Source organism: Ochotona princeps, chromosome 14 (genome assembly GCF_030435755.1).
Source record: "Ochotona princeps isolate mOchPri1 chromosome 14, mOchPri1.hap1, whole genome shotgun sequence".
In the NCBI taxonomy this organism is placed as follows: domain Eukaryota; kingdom Metazoa; phylum Chordata; class Mammalia; order Lagomorpha; family Ochotonidae; genus Ochotona; species Ochotona princeps.
This window is the reverse complement of record NC_080845.1, coordinates 13,424,742-13,444,051: the sequence shown is the minus strand read 5'-3', so window position 1 is coordinate 13,444,051 and position 19,310 is coordinate 13,424,742.

Genomic DNA, 19,310 nt, shown 5'->3' with positions numbered 1-19,310 from the left:
ATCTTTTTTAGTATTGTTGTTAAAAAGGACATCAACTCAGAGTTAAATGACTTGAGTTACAATCCAAAGTTTGTACTTTTTAAAAAAAACTCCAGAACAAAATGGAATTTATAGTACTTTCTATATTATTTGATTTTGCAAGACTGAGTAAGAAGTATAGAAATCAATGAGCAGCACAGTGCTAAAAAGTGGCACCGTGTGTCAAACACCATGACAATCACAAATAAGGTTTTGGGATCAGGGCAAAATGACAAGATGACCTTTGCTCTGGGTCCAGACATAGAAAAGACCTCAAAGCGAAACTTAGTGCTTTACTTTCTTACCAGCAAAACCACTCCCAGAAGATTTTTTTTAAAAGCTGTGGCCTAGAGGAAGACCAGAAAGAATAGAACGGGGCAACTGAGCTTCTTCTGCCAGCCTTCTTATTGCACAGGAAGACCAGACAGAGATAATCTCAGGTGAGAAAGGCACAGTGCCTTTCTCCCAGGCCCTCATATGTCAGGTATGATTTTAATTTCAGATAATGTCCAAGCCAGATAAGAATCCCCTTGGTAGTGTTAGCAGATCTAGTCCTGCATGCGCTTGTGATCCCTCCCCAACGGCAGCCCTGAGAAAGGAGAAATTCTATTTGGATGTAAATGTATACCACCTCCGTTTTCTCTTGTGCCATGAAGCTGGATTCTACAATGGAAGCCACAACATGAGTCCCAGGTTTTCGCTAGTTTCTGAGTTTAGCCAGTGTTCCTGATGACCCTTAATCCTCAGGACCAATGAATGTTAGAAAATTGTGCTCATTCATTTTATTCCCAGTGCTAAGGGCAAGTGTGCCTGACATACTCAAAATGTTTGCACACAAAAGCTGAAATCAGAACTACAGCATCTGGCACCCAGAAGACAGCCTTTCAAATGCAACCCAAATTCAAATGAACAAAACTGGTTTTGGGTCTTGCTGGGTGTGAGGCTGTTGGTAGTAGAAGTGGCTGTGACGTACGAACGTTGGCAATGAAAGGTGAGGCTTTGAAAAAAATGTTATGTATATATTTAAATAAATGCTTAAACCTAACTGGATGTTCTCATATCTTGTTGGTGTCAAATGAGATGGCTGCATCTACATGAGGAAAAATATCCACATAAGTATTTTCTTATTAATTGCTGAATCTATACCAAATAACTTTCAATAATGAGCTCAGGAACCAGTTCATTTATACAATGAGGCACAGGCATGCATGACCCTCTCCTAAATTAGAGATGGCTCAGTCTGTATAGTAGGTGGCAGCATGAGCTGTTTGATTATGGGCACAGGCCAAATGAGATAAACATACAGTCTTGTCTTATCTTCTTGAGAGAAGCAAAAGTTATGGAGCCCAACTCCATGGAAGCAGAAAGCAACATTGCCCACTGGTGATCATGACCAATTCAATATGCTAAGAATAACCAGTAAGACTGGCTCCTAAAGGGACTGGAAGAAATAAAAAGCAGGGAATGTGTTAAATATTTCCTCTCACTATAATTTATCATGCTAGATAAGTTGGCTGCACATTCACGCACACACATTGCCTACACAAACAGTTCCTTTAATCCTCATAACTATTTTTAGGATTTAGTCATTTCCTAGTAGATAAAAAAAAGCTTGAACTGATTGAATGACTTGCCTGAGATCACTGACTCAATAGTTGAAGCAAGTCTCAAACCATTTCTACACGACTCCAAACCCCGTGCTCTGTAACATTCTTGGTAGTCAAAATTTGACTCAAGAACAAACTGCTAGACATCACCTGGAAGTCTAGGAGCATTTGAAGAAGCCAAGTGTCTCAATTCCGTGCTCAGTCTAGTTAAATAATAATCTGAATTTTAGCAAGACCTGCAGTTCATTAATCTGTGTACTGAAGTGGGACAAGCACTGTTAATACTAAGCATTGCCTAGTTCTCGTCTTCTCTTTTCACAGAGAATTCGATTACCCATTTTGTTGTCATTTTTAATAGAAGGGGGATTTGGGAATTCCCAAGTTACTAACTCTATCCTGTTGCAAGGTTGAAGTCCAAAGCCCGGAAAACCAAACCTGGATTTGTTGAGGTCACTGGACACTGGATTCACTGGTCAGTTGCCCTTACTAGAACCAATGCTTCTAGGATTCATCCTAGCTCATGTTTCTGTCTTTTAATCTGAGGCTGTGGAATCCCAGATGTGGGTACAGTTTTTATTCAAAGATGTCCATGCGTGAGCATTCCAAAACACCAAAGAAGGAAACAGTCTATTACATTTCTTCCTAAGGAAAAAATGCAGATATGTGTGTGGGCTCCTGTGGAAATGAAGTTCTAGTGTGGCGTAAAAGGAGAAGTTATTGTGAAGTTAGTGTACATAACAAACCTTGTGATTGTTGACATACGCTCTTTAGGCACTTGAAAATTTTTGTCACCAACAATATGGTGGGGCCATGGGAATTTTGCCTATTTCACAGAAGAACACAGTAGGCTGTCTCTGGTCATACAAAACAGGCAGATTTCAAGCGCATAGAAACACTCTCCCTAAGCTACATCTATTGAGAGGCATGGTTGGGTGAAAGAGTCCTACATAAATAAGAAATAGGATTCTGAAATGACAATTTGACCTTCAGGTTTGCATTGAGGTTAATTTATTTAACTGGTATGCATGCTAAAACTTTTTTTTTTATTGTTCAGTAGATTTTATTTTCAACTTACTTTTTATTATTATATATATATTTTTATTAATTATTTAGCATTATGTGACAGTTTCATAGGCTCTGGGAGTCCCCCCATCCTCCCCCCTCCCCCCCCCCCCCGTGGATTCCTCCACCTTGATGCAGTATTACAATTTAAATTCAATCAAGATTGTTTCTTTGCAAACATATACCAAGCGTAGAGTCCAGCTACTTATTGTCCAGATGGGTTGAACAGTTTCTTGGGGAGACCATTTCTGGTCTGAAGTTAGAGCTGGTAGAATATCGTCACAATCGATTAAGAGTCCCAATATAACATCAACAGCAATTTGCAATATTATGGAATTGACATGGCTTTGAGTAACCAGTATGTTAAAATCAAACAAACAAACAAACAAAAAACAGAAACCAAACCAAACCAAACCAAAAAAAAAAAAAAAAAAAAAAAAAAAAAACAAGTCCTAACCACAACCTATGATTAGCTCATTGACATTTCACTTTTAGTTTATATACAGGACCGGCTGCTATATACTTTAAAATGGCTATAAGGTACCATTCAGCTGTTTCGCGTCTATTTCATTTTGGTATTTAGCCATTTGTTGTGTTGAAGTAAAATTTTGCTGATCTTGGCAGATTTTAGGATAATCTAGACTGGCTTGTAACTCTAACAAGATGTTTGTCGACATTTAGGGTGCAGAACATTTTTTTTTGGGGGGGGGTGTGCAGGAAAATCCTCAACACCATGGTGAGGAGTAACTAATTTTTGTGTCCCACCCAGCATGCTAAAACTTTTAAAATAGAGTCATGAGCCTGTGTACAGCTTCCAGTGACAGTAGTAAGGGAAGGGGCTTGGGTACTGTTGCTTATTGTTCTAGGAAAGAAAGTTCACTGGTAGGAAAGAGCCTTCTGAAAGGTGCACACCTTCAGGATACTTAGATGCCTAAAATACTTAACACTGGATGCACTTGGCATGGGTTGTGGTCTAGGTGAGGATACAAGTCCTGCTCTGTCACCTTGCTAGGTTCTTCTGAAAATCTTTGATAAAAACAAAATTGGAAATCAGAAACAAACATCACAAATCAAAACAACCCAAATGATGCAAAACGCAATGCCGACATTCTGAACTAACCTCTTTTTCCCTTTGTTTCTATTACCAATCATGGCTTAATTCTCCAACAATGATAACCCTCCTTGTCTCCATGCTGTCATGAAGGGCCTTGGGAGCTGAGTCAAGTCAATTTTTATTCTCAAATATAGATGAATTGAATTAATCTAGGTGACAATTAGATTTGGACATAAATGAATGACATTCTTAGAGAAACAAAGGAATATCATAGAATGATTACAGCAAACCAGAGTGGCGAGGGCTGCAAGCATACTAAGTAATGCAGGTAAGATCAAGGCAGGTTCGTGTCCTACTGTTGAGGATGGTAAGGGATGTGAGGATGATGTTATGCATATTCAGCGTCATGTTACTTCAAATCGGACAAGAGAAATATAGGATATCATAGTCCAGCACATCCTAAAGGGACTGAGGTTCAGAGCATGATTAGAAATAAAATCTTTGTATTGATGACAAGGCATGCTGTACTACAGAACAGAATGTGAGGGGATAAGGTAAGTGAGAAGTGACTGGTTCATGTCAGCTTGGGTGAGGTTGCTTCTGAGGATCCGTAAAGCAAGGATTTCGTTGCATAGTAATTATGACGTCACATGAGTAATCAGCAGTGTGTACTTGCCCATTCCTGGATCTGTTTTTGCCAACAAGGTTTTCTGGGCATTAACTCACAGTTATGCAAATATATGTTTATTCTATGTTAATTAAGACAATTTAAAGAGGACACAATTCTAAAAATATAGTTTTCCAAATAGAACAACCCCGACTTTCCTTGTAACTAATCTACAGTTTCCTCTTCTTCTTCATTCTGCTTAGTACTTCTCTAAGTCTTTGGGGAAAGACTTTTTAAAATTGACCTCCGTGGGGATTTAGGAAATCAGGAAATTTCCTGAAATTTTATAATTTTTTTGTGGGAAAAAATATGTTTACAAAAAAATGTACTAGAGCATCTACCCCCTACTGTACCATAACACTGAAAATCCTTACATTAGCTGTATGGAATAATTTACTATGAAAAGAGACACAGGTTTGAAAAGCAAGATATATCTAAATTCAAAGCATATATGCTTATTGAGCAAATTGCTAAACCTTTGTATGCCATGGCTGCTTTCTTTAAAGGATGAAATGGTATGTTTCCTGAAATGTTATTGTTTTATCAAATAAATAAATGAAGTATTTTAGGGCACCCATCTCAGTATCTGGTACGTTATACATATTCACAATGTAATTTCTAATGTTATAGTTACAATTAGTTTTTGAGAATATTATTTCCAGCAATGTAATTGTCCTTCCCAAATTCCAGTCAGTCCATCACAGACTCTGCTCTTCGTGCATCCGTAACCACCCACGTAAGTATCCACCCATGAATACCTTGGGCCATTCCTTTATTTTTCTGCTACTAGGTCACTTTCTTGAAAAAAGCCTTTCACTTTGATCTCAGCTTAGGCAGATAGCTTAATACAAACCATTTCTGACAAAGGAAAAAAAAGAAAAAAGAAAAAGAAAGAAGAAAGAGGAACAAGATTTGGTTTATTAAAAAAAAAAATAGAGGGTCTTGATTTTTAATCAGGGCTGATGATAATTCAGTTTGGTCTTGATTGTAACAGTGGCTTATGGCCAAGCAGTTGGAGACCCTGACTCAGACAAATGTTTGCCTTGTATTATTACAGTAAAATCAACTTCATGGAATGAAAAATTTCTCCGTTTTCTTGATATTATCACAGAGAATTGATGTCCTTTTTTTCATTACTGCTCCATTCGATGAAATATGGACTATGTGAAACCTGTAGCCAGAGAGTTTCAGCTACACTATGGGTGATGGGGAACATACAACAATTCAGCTGGTGAGAGTTAATGTGGAATAAATGATGGAGGAGGCTTCATGTGTGCCAGTAATTTATGTGCAAAGAAAGAAGGGAAGGGGTTGGCACAAAGGCTCAACAAGCTAATCCTCCATTCTATAGTGTTGGCATCACCTTTAGGCACCAATTCTAGTCCCAGTTGCTCCACTTTCTTTTCTTTCTTTTTTGTTTACTTTTATTGGAAAGACAGATATACAGATAGAAAGAGAGACAGAGGGGAAAATCTTCCATCCAATCATTAACTCCTTAAGTGGGTGCAACAGCCAGTGTTGTGCCAATCTGAAGCCAGGAGCCCGGAGATTCTTCCAAGTCTCCCTGTGGGTGCAGAGTCCCAAAGCTTTCAGCACCCTTCTACTGCTTTCCTAGGTCACAGACAGGGAGCTGGATGGGAAGTGGAGCAGCCAGGATTAGAGCTGGAGTCCATGTGGGATTCCAGCGTGTGCAAGGTGAGAACTTTAGCCACTAGGCTACTGCACCGAGCTTCGCTCCCAGCTTTTGGTTAGCTAAGGCCATTGCAGCCACCTGGAGTAATTCTATGTCTCTCCTTCTTTCTGCAAATCTGCCTTTCAAATAAAAATAAACACATTTAACTTTTTTTAAAGGAAGGAGACAGAGACAGAGACAGAGAGTTATTGAATTACATCTTTTTCAACCCAAGCTATTCTTGGCTTTTTGTATTGTTCACTTTCTGTTTACACTAGCATGGAGGTCCAGCTTTAACCCAAACAATAGTTAAGTGTTGGAGCATTATTAGTACTTTACCAAAGACATAATCATAGCTGAATCCTGCCTATACCATTTATTCCTTCTCCCTGAAAATATCTAATGGAACTTATTTACATTCAAGTGAATCACCAATGACAAATCAGACTCCTTTATTTGACAATCCTTTCAGCAGGAAGCACATTTTATCTTCAGAGCAGTACTGCACTGGGGAAGTTGGCTGAGAACTAAGGAAAAGATGAGGTATGACATGGGAAAAATGAGATTAATTTTTTCTGTTATGTCCAAATATAAACCCTGTGTTAGTTTCATGGTGCTTAACCTTGTCTGGATATTGGAATCACCTGAGTAGTTTCATATTTATTTGTTTTTTTTATTTTAATTTTTTGTAATACATTTCCATAGGTGCAGGGCTCTCCCTTCCCCCTTACTGATTTCCCTTATATTGTTGCAATAATATAGTCCTTCAATAATATTCACAAGTCCATCATTCTGCAATTTAAGTGCATCCTGATGTTGTAGCTGTAGACAGTGAGTAGTTAAAGACACTGCCGTCCATGGTTCACCTCCAAAGATTTTGATCTTATTCTGTAAATTAGCAGTCTAAGGTTTTCAAAAATTATTAAATGTTTCATTTTTATTGGAAAGGCAGATTTACAGTGAGAAGGAGAGACAAAGAGATAAAGGTCTTCTCTCCTCTGATATACTTCCTAAATGACTGCACCAGCTGGAGTTTAACCAATCTGAAACCAGGAACCAGGAGCTTCTTTTGAGTGTCCCATGAAGGTGCAGGGTCCCAAGGATTTGGGCCATTTTCTACTGCTCTCCCAGGCCACAAGCAGGGAGCTGGATGAGAAGTGGAACAGCTTGGACATGAACTGGCAGCTATATGGGATCTTGGCACTTGAAGTGGGAGGATTAGCCAATTGAAAGATTAGGCAGGGCCCCAGAATTCTTGAAGTGATTTTCATGTGTTACCTAGGTTTGAGAGTCATGTTTTCTAGACATGCTGTTGGACATTGAAACTGTACCTGTTTAGAACTGCACTTCTCAGACTTGAATGCACACAGGAATTATCTGGGATCCTTTTTAAGATGTAGACTCTGATTTAATATCTCTGGTGTGAGACCCAAGATTCTGCTTTTCTAACAACTCTGCTGTTCCCTGCTCTACACTTTGAATGACTAAGTTCTAGATTCTTTTTTTTTTTTAAAGATTTATTTATTTTATTACAAAGTCAGCTATACAGAGAGGAGGAGAGACAGAGAGGAAGATCTTCCATCCGATGATTCACTCCCCAAATGAGTGCAACGGCTGGTGCTGCGCCAATCTGAATCCGGGAATCAGGAACCTCTTCTGGGTCTCCCATGCGGGTGCAGGGTCCCAAAGCTTTGGGCCCTCTTCGACTGCTTTCCCAGGCCACAAGCAGGGAACTGGATGGGAAGTGGAGCTGCCGGGATTAGAACCGGCGCCCATATGGGATCCTGGCGTGTGCAAGGCAAGGACTTTAGCCGCTATGCCATGCCGCCGGGCCCAAGTTCTAGATTCTTGATGGGAAAGGGAAGGTGAAGTTGAAAATTTGATCAGATTACGTACTGTTCTGGATGCAATGTAAGGAAAATAGAGAAAAGCACTATTGTTCATAGCATTTCAATACTCAGGTGACCCTACCTGGGACACACTCACCAAGTATCTGTCCTGGGAGTCTGACCTAAATATATTAACGACCCTTTCTGAAACAAGGTGGGAGTGAAGAGGTGAATCATTTAGAAATATTACTTTTGAATAATGTTTGTAATGAAAAGAGGGACTGTAAAAGATTTATCTCATTACTTTTCTTCTAATCAGTTTATTACCAATTTTTGTGTTCTTATTTGAACATTTCTCCCCTTTTATTTCCTCTTTATTCCAGTTATAACTGCCTTCCAATATCGCATTGTCCAAAGTGATCTTTCTGCATCCAGTTCCCCCATGTCTTTTTTTTTTATGAAGCGCTATTCAATTTATCTCAATACAGAACCATTTTGGTTATTTATAGTTTTGTTCATTCAAAGTTCTCCAGTGGCTATTCTATGCAAAACAAAACCAAACTTTTTGCCCTCTATATAAGCCTGGGTTTTTCTGTCTTCAAATAGGCCATGTCCCCATTATTTCACATTTGCCATTATTTAGTCTTTCACATGAGCATTCATTCATTCAAAAAACAGAAAACACATGCAGGCAGAGTTGTGACAGTGTGATATTATTTGAGAGTACTAGGAAAAGTTTAATAGAAAAGGTGATGTTTGACCCAAATATTTCAGAGTAGATTTTATATGAATACAATAATTTTGGCTCCAAGGGATATCAAACGCATTCTTAGGAGGCATTGTGTTAGAAAAAAAAAGTGCATATATTTTGTGAGGTAGTTTTAGGGACCTATACTAGATAGTGAACAGTTTGTGAATGCAAAACACATGTCAGCCTCTGAAATGTGCGTTAGGGCATGGGAAATCTAGGCAGATTTTATACTAGGAGAGAATATTGAGATGTGCTCTTGTCCACCTTTGGCATTTGCAAAGCACCCTTGGTGTTCTTGCTCCACACAGTATTTTCCTCCTCCACTTTTGCTGATGGAGGTCCACTCGTTTTTGGTGATTTCATTGAAGTAACCTTTCTCTGATAGACAAAGTCAATCTTTCTTTTTACACTTTACACTCGTTACTTAAGTGTCTTGTGTCTCTTTGTTTGAATTTTAAGATATTTAAATAGCAAATACTGCACCCTACTAATCTTCATACCTCTTTACCCTTCAACACCTAACCTTTCTTTTTGCACATGTTAGCTGTTCAATAAACAATTGTTGAATTGAATCAAACGGGATTGGAAAAGCCAAGCTATCAATTATGTCTTAAGTATTAACTGTCTGTACTCTCTTTTTATTTGACTTGAGTTTGATAAAAGGATATTTACTGATAAAATAATCATTCACTCCAGCGCTGTCTCTTCAGAGATTTCTTTTTTTTTTTTTAAGAGCAAACTTAAAAGGCCTCTTGCTTCATAGCCAAATTGACAGCTTAATTTCCCTTGTCAAGGTTTTCAGTTCAGATACTCAGTACCACCAGAAAGTACAACTGGATCTTCTTAGGCTGATTTTAAAAGAAGGAACTATCAGGTATAAATTGCACTGGTCATTTCTTCTGCTTTTCCACCAGTTCTTTGGAAAACAACCATCTATTAAACTTTACAGCAGCCCCAATTTCACACTACATAATAATAGTAGCTATCATTCTGGTGTGGTTACCATGTTTCAGACACTATAATAAACATATCCTGTGAAGTTTTTCATTTAACATTTATAATAAATTGCAAGGTAGACATGATGTCTGCTTTTCATAGGTGGTGAGACTAAGGCAGCAAGTAGTCATATACCATGTCCGAGATCATGTGAAAATGGGAGATATTCCAAGGTTGTCCTACTCCAAAGTACATGAATTTACCTATTGTTTCAAATGAGTAAAAAAATAGGCAGGCAGGTGCTTATCGGGCATAGAGAGCTTCATGCCAACTAGAAAGCTTTGAGTCTCTGCCCCCGCTGTCATCAGCTGCTGCCGATGCAATAATAGTAGGACATACAGGAGTATTTGAAAACGTTCCTATTGATTGGAAGTGAATAATTATTGCCTTCTCCATATTACAGATTCACTATCAGAAAGTAATAGCAGAAATGCTAAGTAAGATTAATAGCCGTGTTTCATTATTTTTAATGCAAACTATTGATTTTAAAGTGGTGTAAGGTATGGCAGTTTATTACAATAAAACAATAAAATAGACTCTATGAAATAATTGAGAATAATCTTTCCCCTTTTTGCTGCTGCTATGGGACATAATGTGCTGTGCAAGTGAAGGCATTTATGGCAAGCTCTATCCAGTGATGGCAGCTTAAGCACTCTATAAAGAAGCTCTTTGGAACCAGCATATTATAAATAATCGACAATAAAGCTGGTAAATGGGCCTTTAATTTGATTCCATTTTGTCACAGATCACAAGGGCTATGGAGGCCCAGCATCAGAAGCAGTAATTGCTGAGCTCTACACAGGGTAAGGCTATCAGAGGCATTCAAGATGGCCTTCCTGCCTTGGAAATTTCCAGGAAGAAATTGGGTTTTTGGTATCTTGAATGGAATTAATCCTGTGCATACAAACCCATGTATACAGAGCCAAAAATACTTCCGGTGCCATTGCAAAATAGTCCTCTGACAGACTTTTCCCAACCAACTAGGCAGCGTTTCTCCTGGATATCTCCTTGATTTTCATTATTTTGCCCATTTTCAAAGTTAAAAGTAGACAAATTCAGAAGCAATTTCCCTTTGGAATCATTTATGTCAATTGGGGGCATAGAGACTGCCAAAATAGTGTGTGGCCTGGTTTCCAGAAATAGATCACAAAGGATGAAAAAGTGTTAGACCAACTGTACATGCTGTGCTAATCAGAACATACCTGGAGGATGAGAATGGGTCTAGACTGAACTCTAAAGTTGAGCACTGGATGCAGTGGCTGAGAAGATGAAAAGAAATCATGAAGGAAAAAGAAAGATGACCGCATTGATGGTTATTAAAACTGGAAGAGACTCAGGGAAATATGAAAAATTTTGACCAATGTTTAAAAGTCTGAAATAATATTTAAGTTCATTTTGTGAAGCTCTAGAATAGAGAAATTTGGTGGCAGCTAGACGTGAACTTGAATCCTATATGCCCAATTAGAAGTCTATCACTCTATTCAACTATTTAATTCTTGTTGTACAATACTAGTAACACTACAACACTAATAATATCTATTCTATAAGTTTTAGGAGATGGTGTTGGATTAACTGAGGAAAAAAATGAAGTGTTTAGCATAGTGCTTGGTTTAAGGCAAGACTTTGATAAGTATTTCCTGAAAAATTAACACCGGGAGTCACAAGCAAATCTGGAAGGCATGCGGCACCTTCTCTTTAAGGTGCTGGGGCAGTTTAAGTTGACATTGAAAATTAAGAACCCAGGGTTTTAAATGGACTCCACCCCTACATATCATCAACTAAATATCCAGCAGATCCAGTTTGAAGGACGAATGAGAAGATATAGTCCTTATCCTTCCAATGCAAAATGGATTTTTAAAAATTTTTTATTATTATTATTATTGGAAAGCCGGATATACAGAGAGGAGGAGAGAGAGAGAGGAAGATCTTCCACCCGATGTTTCACTCCCCAAGTGAGCCGCAGCGGGCCGATGCGCGCCGATCCGATGCCGGGAACCTGGAACCTCTTCCAGGTCTCCCACGCGGGTGCAGGGTCCCAAATCTTTGGGCCGTCCTCGACTGCTTTCCCAGGCCACAAGCAGGGAGCTAGATGGGAAGTGGAGCTGCTGGGATTAGAACCAGCGCCCATATGGGATCCCGGGGCTTTCAAGGAGAGGACTTTAGCCGCTAGGCCACGCCGCTGGGCCCAGCAAAATGGATTTTTAAACCCTGGAAACCAAATTCTTTGTCAGTTTAGAGGCAGGTTTGAAGTCAGAGACAAAACCAAAAAAAGGAAAAGCGCTAAACAAAGGAATGCATAGTAGATCAGAAAAAGGTAGGTATGAAGGGAGACAATTATTTTTTGAGAACATCCCTAGGTGTTTCGTTTGTTTGCTTTTTAACTTATTTGACTGTTTCTAATTATATGATGAGTGGATGGCTGACCTATAGCACAGTCAGGTTTGGAGTGAACTCTATTTTGAAATAGCTTATAAATAGATTGGGGAGGAGACACAAGAGGTTACCTTCATATTTCATCATCTCTAAGGTATTATGTAGCCAGGACCCTGTGCCTGTCCACATTTACTCATTGTTCTCTGTTGAGCAGAATGCTCAAGCCTCACTTTCTATCTTGGGTTAATCAAGAGATTGCCATTTCCTGCCCATGTTCAGATTTCAGAGTCCTCACTGTACCTTCTGAACAAACCTAAGCTAAGTATTCTGTGTTATACTCTCTCAGAGCAGTGTTTGCTCCCTAATTAGACAGCCTGAAGGTATATATCTATTTTTTCAGTTCTATCTGAAGTGAGAACAAAGGATATTGCTTGCCTTGATCACCCCTGTATCTCCCTTCATCATGGAGAACTTTCCTGGAATGTAAAGCCCTACATAATTATTTGTAAAAACAATTAATACAATAATTCACTGTGTCTCAGTCTGAGTTGTATCATGTACATGTTCTATCATTGGGAGGAAGTGATCACTTGATCAAAGTGCTGCATCATGGCTGTTGAGAACGGACTGGAGTGAAGTTGGCAAAGACACTTGTCAGAAAATGATTGCAGCTTCCTAGAAGAGATGTGGAAACAGAACCTGCATTACAAACTTTACATGCCCAGCACCTTATTCTGTACCTGGTACTGACAGCCAAGTGCATATTTGGAGCAAGAAGGAATATTTGGAGAAAAGATCAAGACCGACAGGAGAGAAGGAAATGTTATACAGGGGCAGATGCAGGTCGAGCAGCAGATCCACAGGTTTTCTGCGAGAGCAAAGCAGCTAGGAAGTTGAGAAGAGCAACTTGGCCAACTTCGCAGCACCATTTGCAGACACTTTTCTGAGAGCTTCTCACTTGCGCATGTACTGAAGTAGGTTAAAATAGTTTGTGGCATTTTGCTTTTCCTTTGTTAAGAAAGGGGAAATTGCAGGGAGTTTAATCTTTGAAGATCTGGTGATTGTAAAAATCGACCCTCCAAAGTGCAGGCAGTGTCAGCTGCATAGACACCCTTTCTGAACTGCTCATCTTCCCAGACCTTTTTCTGTTAAATGTCAAAACCCAAATGAGCTTGTTCGCAACGCAAATTGCATGTGGCAAGCAGTCATTTCCCATACGTGGCAACTTCTATTCTGTATAATTAAATAATATAGCAACAGAAACACTATGGCTTTCCAATATGTGTGTGTGTGTGTGTGTGTAAAATTGTCCTCATAGTTCTGGACTTCATAGGAGTTTAGATCTTGAGTAAAAAAAATCTGCCAATACTGATTTTTATTTAAGGAACACGATGTGTTTGATGTAGAGGGTAAATCATGAACTACTCTGAGTGGAACAAGAGAAGAAAGGGGGTATGGTATTAAGGAACATTAAATGAATGAGTATAATTCTGTATGTAAAGCAAAAGGGATGCTTTACTCAGAGGCATGGTCCTTGTCCTCCTCATTCTTGCCCTTTCGTATTTTCATAATTAAACCTTGTACTTGGTGTTTGTAAACCATTTGGTATTTGTAAGCCAAGAGAGCGAGCTAACTGATTATAATGCGGGTCTTATTACTCCCATTAACTGCGAGGAACCTTAGGTGTGGAGAAGTAGAGTGATTTAGGGGACAACGCAGCTGGTGAGTGATGAAGTCCAGAGGGTGGACTCACAGCAAACCTAATATCTGAGAGACAGTGTGATGAAACACAGGAAGTGAGGACTGTAGATCCAGAGACTGAAACAGGCTTCAAACTCAGCTGTTTGATCCTTGGCAAGCCAATTCCTCTCTCTCTCTCTCTCTCTGTATATATATATATATATATATATATATATATATATATATATATGTGTGTGTGTGTAAAATATATAGTAATGCATATGATATATTTCAAAGAGTTCATGGAAAAATAGAAATAAATGCTCATTTTGGTGCCAAAATTGAAAGTCCATGCATAAATTTTAAAAATTTGAAATTCTTCTATTCCGCTCTTGATCCTACTTCAATCAAACCTCTCACAAAGGTGACTCTAGCAGCTTTAGTCTCAAACGCTACATTTAACCCCCATTTTTGGCTGTGTGCCAGCTTACATTAAAAATGACCGTGCTGAAAAGTGGATTTGATCAGGGTCAAAATATGCCCTAAATCCCTAAGAGTACTCTACTCACAAAGCCATTGAATTCTGGCCATATCTACTTAAACATGTTTATGTTTTATTTGAAAGGCACATTTACACAGAGAAGGAGAGACGGTGAGAAGATCTTACATCCACTAGTTCACTTTCTGAACAATCGCAAAGGCCAAAGCTGAACTGATTTGCAGCTGGGAGTCAGGAGCTTCTTCCTGGTCTTTCATGGTACAGGGGCCCAAAATTTGCACCTTCCCCCTCTGTTTTCAGAGATCAAAGCAGAGAGCTGAGTTGAAAGTGGTGTAGCCAGAAGATGAGCTTGGGGCCATAAGGGATGCTGGCGCTGCAAGTGGAGAATTAACTTGCCATGCTACCGCACTGGCCCCCACATCTGCTTTGTAACAACTCCTGTTGACCCTGGAACCCAAAGTTTTAGTTCATAAGGCATTCTCTTTTGTAAAGTGCTTATAACAGGGGCTGGCACATTCTAAGTGTCATAAGTTAGCTAAGACATCTCTTTTAATTTTTTGTCAATTATTAAATTCCAACCGATGTATTTAGTTCTTTGAAAGACAAAGCTACAGAGTAAGAGACAGAGCACTGTATATGGTGGGAGGGAGGAGAGAGAGAGAGAGAAAGAAAATCTCTCTTCTATCTGTTCTTCTATCTGTTGGTTCACTCCCCAGATTACCACTGCAGCCTGGTCTGGACCAGGCTGAAGTCAGGAGCCCGGGACCTCATGCTGATCTTTTACGTGGCTGGCTATAGCAGAAGAAGATGGACCATCATTAGTTACCTTCCCAGGTTCATCAAAAGGGAGCCAGACCAGAGCAGGGCAGTTAGGACTCATTGGCACTCTGATAAGGGTTGCCAGCATCAGAAGGAATTGCTTTGACTCTGTGCCACAATGCAAGCCTCCAGCTACTGTATTTCCTTTGCTGCATTATTTGTTACGTTTTGAATGACAGCCTGGATGTTCATTTAAAGCCCAAATGTTAAGGGCTTGATCCCAAGGGTTGTTTTTGAAAAGAATTATGCCTTTAAAAGACAGAGTTGAGGGAGAATGAGAGAAATTTCTATCTGTTTTATTCCCAAATGGCCATAAAATCCTGGGCTGGGTGCTTCATCTGGTTTTCCCACCTGGGTAGCAGAAGCCCAAGGAGTTGGACCATTTTTTTTTTTCTGCTTTTCCAGGGACTCTATCATGAAGCTGGGTTAGAAACAGAGTGGCAGAGACTTGCATTGTGCTCATATCTAGTATCAGCCTTGTAGGCAGCAGGCAGCAACTTAACTTGCTGTGTCACAATTCTGGCCCAATCTCTAGAGTCTTAATGGACTAATATAACTTAATCTAATTGTGATGTGTGATGGTGTGACCCCTGGGAAGTGACTAGATTGGATTACCTTGCTGGAGCCCCACGATGAAATAAAGGCAGTGAATCTCAAACTCTAAGGCCTAAAGTAGATCTTTGTGTCCTGAGTTTCTCCTCGTAGATATTTGTTGCAGCCATGGAAAGCTGACTTCATATACTCTTGCTGTCATTTTCAGCACTCTCAATGATCTGCATGGATTTTCCAGCAAATGTATTTTCCACTTGATTGTGTATTTAAGCACAATGTTACTTCTTCAGGTTGAATCAAGCCCTCTTGAGCAAGCAGCCCAGGAACTTTTCCCAGATTCCTTCAGCTCAGGAGGATAATTCTGATAAACCTCTGTGTTGCCTTCATTGTCACATTGCTCTTATATTCTTGTCATGCTGTTTTCTTTTTTTCTTTTCTCTCCTGGTCTTTGATCCTTCCTTTGCTAGTAAGGACTTACGGTTTTTTCTTTTCTTTTTTCTCTGTAATTCCGGTGCATTCTCAGTTCATGTTTGCTAACAGGCCAGTGATATCACGGAGAACAACTGTGTAGCCTTCCATGTCTGTTTCGAAGTGCTATGTTCTGCGATGTTAAATATCATATAAATGTCTCTCATGCTCTCTTCTTTGTGTTTATTTGCTAAATATTAACTGTAGATCATTAGCTGGTTGTATATTATACTCACATTTAGTGAGCATAGTTCACATTGGTTAGTAACCACGTGGAATAAATATCCCCAACCTGAAATCAGTTTTTCTTAGCAGTGAGGGTGGGCGGACTGGGTGAGCTAGCAGTGGATCTTGAACAGTAATGATAAAGACTCCCCTTGGAGTTATTCCCATTGATTAGGCTCTGCTGAAGGAACAGAGCAGCATATGCAATAGATGTGTGAGAACTAAGTGCGTTGGGACTGCAACACGTGCACACACACACACATACATAAACACATTATGCATTTTATTAAAAAGGTCTTTACCCAAAACTACTTTCAAGCATACATTCCATGAATGTTTTTTGAGAATGCTGACAGTTCCAGCCACTGGTTGAAGAGCCAGAGGCCATGGAGGCAGAATGCTTGTCGTCCTGGTGCTTGTCATCTTGCAAGGGCCTAACTTGAAACAATCAGTAACTGCTGTAGGTTCACCATGATGATGAAGTTGGTGGTATGATAAAATTAATGGAGATAGGATAATGAAGGAAATCATCAAGTATTTAGTTTCTACATCTGTCTCTTTACATTTGCGAGGTAATGGAGTCAAAATCAGTTATACAGATTACTTAATATATTAAGTGCAAGATTAGTTCCCAATTCACAACCAAAATATTCAGTATTACTTCCCTTGCCCCCTTTGTTAGCGACTCCATTCTTCTTTAAGAAAAACTGGTTTTTAAAAGAAATTGTTTATGCCTATTTCAAAAGCAGATTTACAGAGAGTGAGACTCAGAGAGAGAAGGGTCTTTCATTCGTTAATTTATTCTCAAACGACTGCAATGGCTGGAGCTGGGCCAGTCTGAAGCTAGTAGCCTGGAGCCTCTTCCTTGTCACTCACTTGGGTATGGGGGCTCAAGGATATGGATCACTTTTGCTAATTTCCTTGGGATGTTATCAGAGAACTGGATTGAAAGTGGAGCACTGGGGACTCACACTAGTGCCCCAAGGGATGTTGGCTCTGCATGTGTATCTGCTGCATGATAAAAGAGGAATTTTAAATAAATGTTGATTTGTTTAGTGCCTGCCAGGGATCAGATCCTGCACTGATCAAGTTACATGTCTAGTCCTATTTATGGTTTTCCAGGATGGCTTGAGGATAAGCCTGTATCCTAGGTTTCCAGAGGAAAAACAGAGGATCAGACAAGTTAGAAGCTGATACCCCCAAAATATTCATCTTTCCAAAATTCAGGCTTGGAAGACAGAGGTATGAAGGGAAGAAATACTGAATAAGACAGAGAAAACACGACGGCACCTTCTCTGAGGAGGCTAGCAAGTTTGGAAGTATTAGTAAATCGGGGTTACTCTTGACTTTTACACATGAGACATATCTGGGACATCCATTACAATGACTGGTGTTGAGCCAAACATAAAGGATTGGAGATAACACTGCCATCCAAGAACCCAGCCAGGTAGAGAAGAGATCTGGGGTTAGGCCTGTGGAGATGCCAGTGTTGCCATGCCAACAGCAATGGTACATGGGGAGCTAAACACTGATATGGGAGCGGGCTTGGTTATCATCACTTGCAGAAGAATTGACATCATAGTCACGGTGTGATAGTTTTTCACAAATACCCAACTTCTGAAAATCCTGAGTCTTCCTGGATGTTCTGCAGTCATTTTAGAGGTGGAAGAACTCATAAGTGTCAGGCACCTGTCCAATAATTTGATAAATATTTTGTTCTCTAGAAAGAATGAGGAACCCCTATTACTTCCGTTGTGTTTATTTTCCTTCTTCCTCTACAGGGGAAGAATTTGCTGTGTTCTGCGTTCTGGTCCAACACAGCTGAGTCTCCATGGCTCCCTGCAGCTTGGCTCACAGTTGCTTTCTCTCTCCAGATCTCACTGTTTGTGGCTCATGCGTGATGCCTGCCTGCTGGTCCCAGGTGCAGAGGTGATCAGAGAGCCTGCTGGTTACAACTACCTAGACATGGAGCTTCCTATCCCAATGGCACTTCTTGGAGTAAGCCTCTGGTCAAAACAAATGCCAGTCCTGAGCTGCAGGGAGACTGGCTGTCAGGACTTTGATGGCAGGCCCAGGACATTTTTATCTCTGAATTTTCCCCTTCTGGATTCAGTTGGCAGAACAAGAGGTTTGTGGTGAGAGAACCCAACTCTGAGCCAGTGATGTCTTGCTTGGACAGGACATTTTGAAATGGTATCTACCTTAAACAGTGAGTAATGGGCAAAAATACAGAGTAAAAATATGGAATATGCTATTTTTTTAGAGAATGATCATTGCCAGGACGAACCGAGACATGATTAAAATTCAGTTTACATTCACTTTGAGGACAAAGCCTCCATTATATATTTCAATACTTCATAATACTCTTTCTTATTGATTTTTCTTTATAATTATTGATAAAGCCAGCTGAATTTAATTAAAGGCAGTAATAAAAGATAAGAACTGCAAAATAACCAGCTATCATTTGTTGAGGGCTTGATGTGGGAAAACATGTATTTTAAAAATTATCATGACAGAACTTTGATATCGATAGCAATCTAATTTTTCCGATTGGAAAACAGGCTCCTACAGGTGAGAGGCAGAATAGAGATTTAAATCTGGGTTGGCTGACTTCTGAGCTTGCTCTTCTCTATCATGGTTTACAGCAGCCATTCTCAAACTTTAGGGTACATTAGGGTAATTGATGGCTTAAGAACACACAGGCTGCTGTGCCCGCCCTTGGAGTTTCTGCTTTTCCAAGTCCGGACTGAGGCTGGAGAGTCTATGGTTCAGAAAGATTCCCAGGTGGTGTTGATACCCCCAGTGACGGGACTCCACCTTGAGAGCTCCTACCATGAGACATACCTAAATAACACTTTTCATAATTAATCCTCACACAGTGCACGGGAAGGCATGATTATTGCCACATTTTATAGAGGAGGAAGTAGCTTGCCTCAGATCATCTAACTAGTAACTGATGAAACCTTCATTCAAAGAAGCCTACATTGTGTGCCCACACAATACTGAAATATTATCCCACAGTGATTTTCATCTTTCCT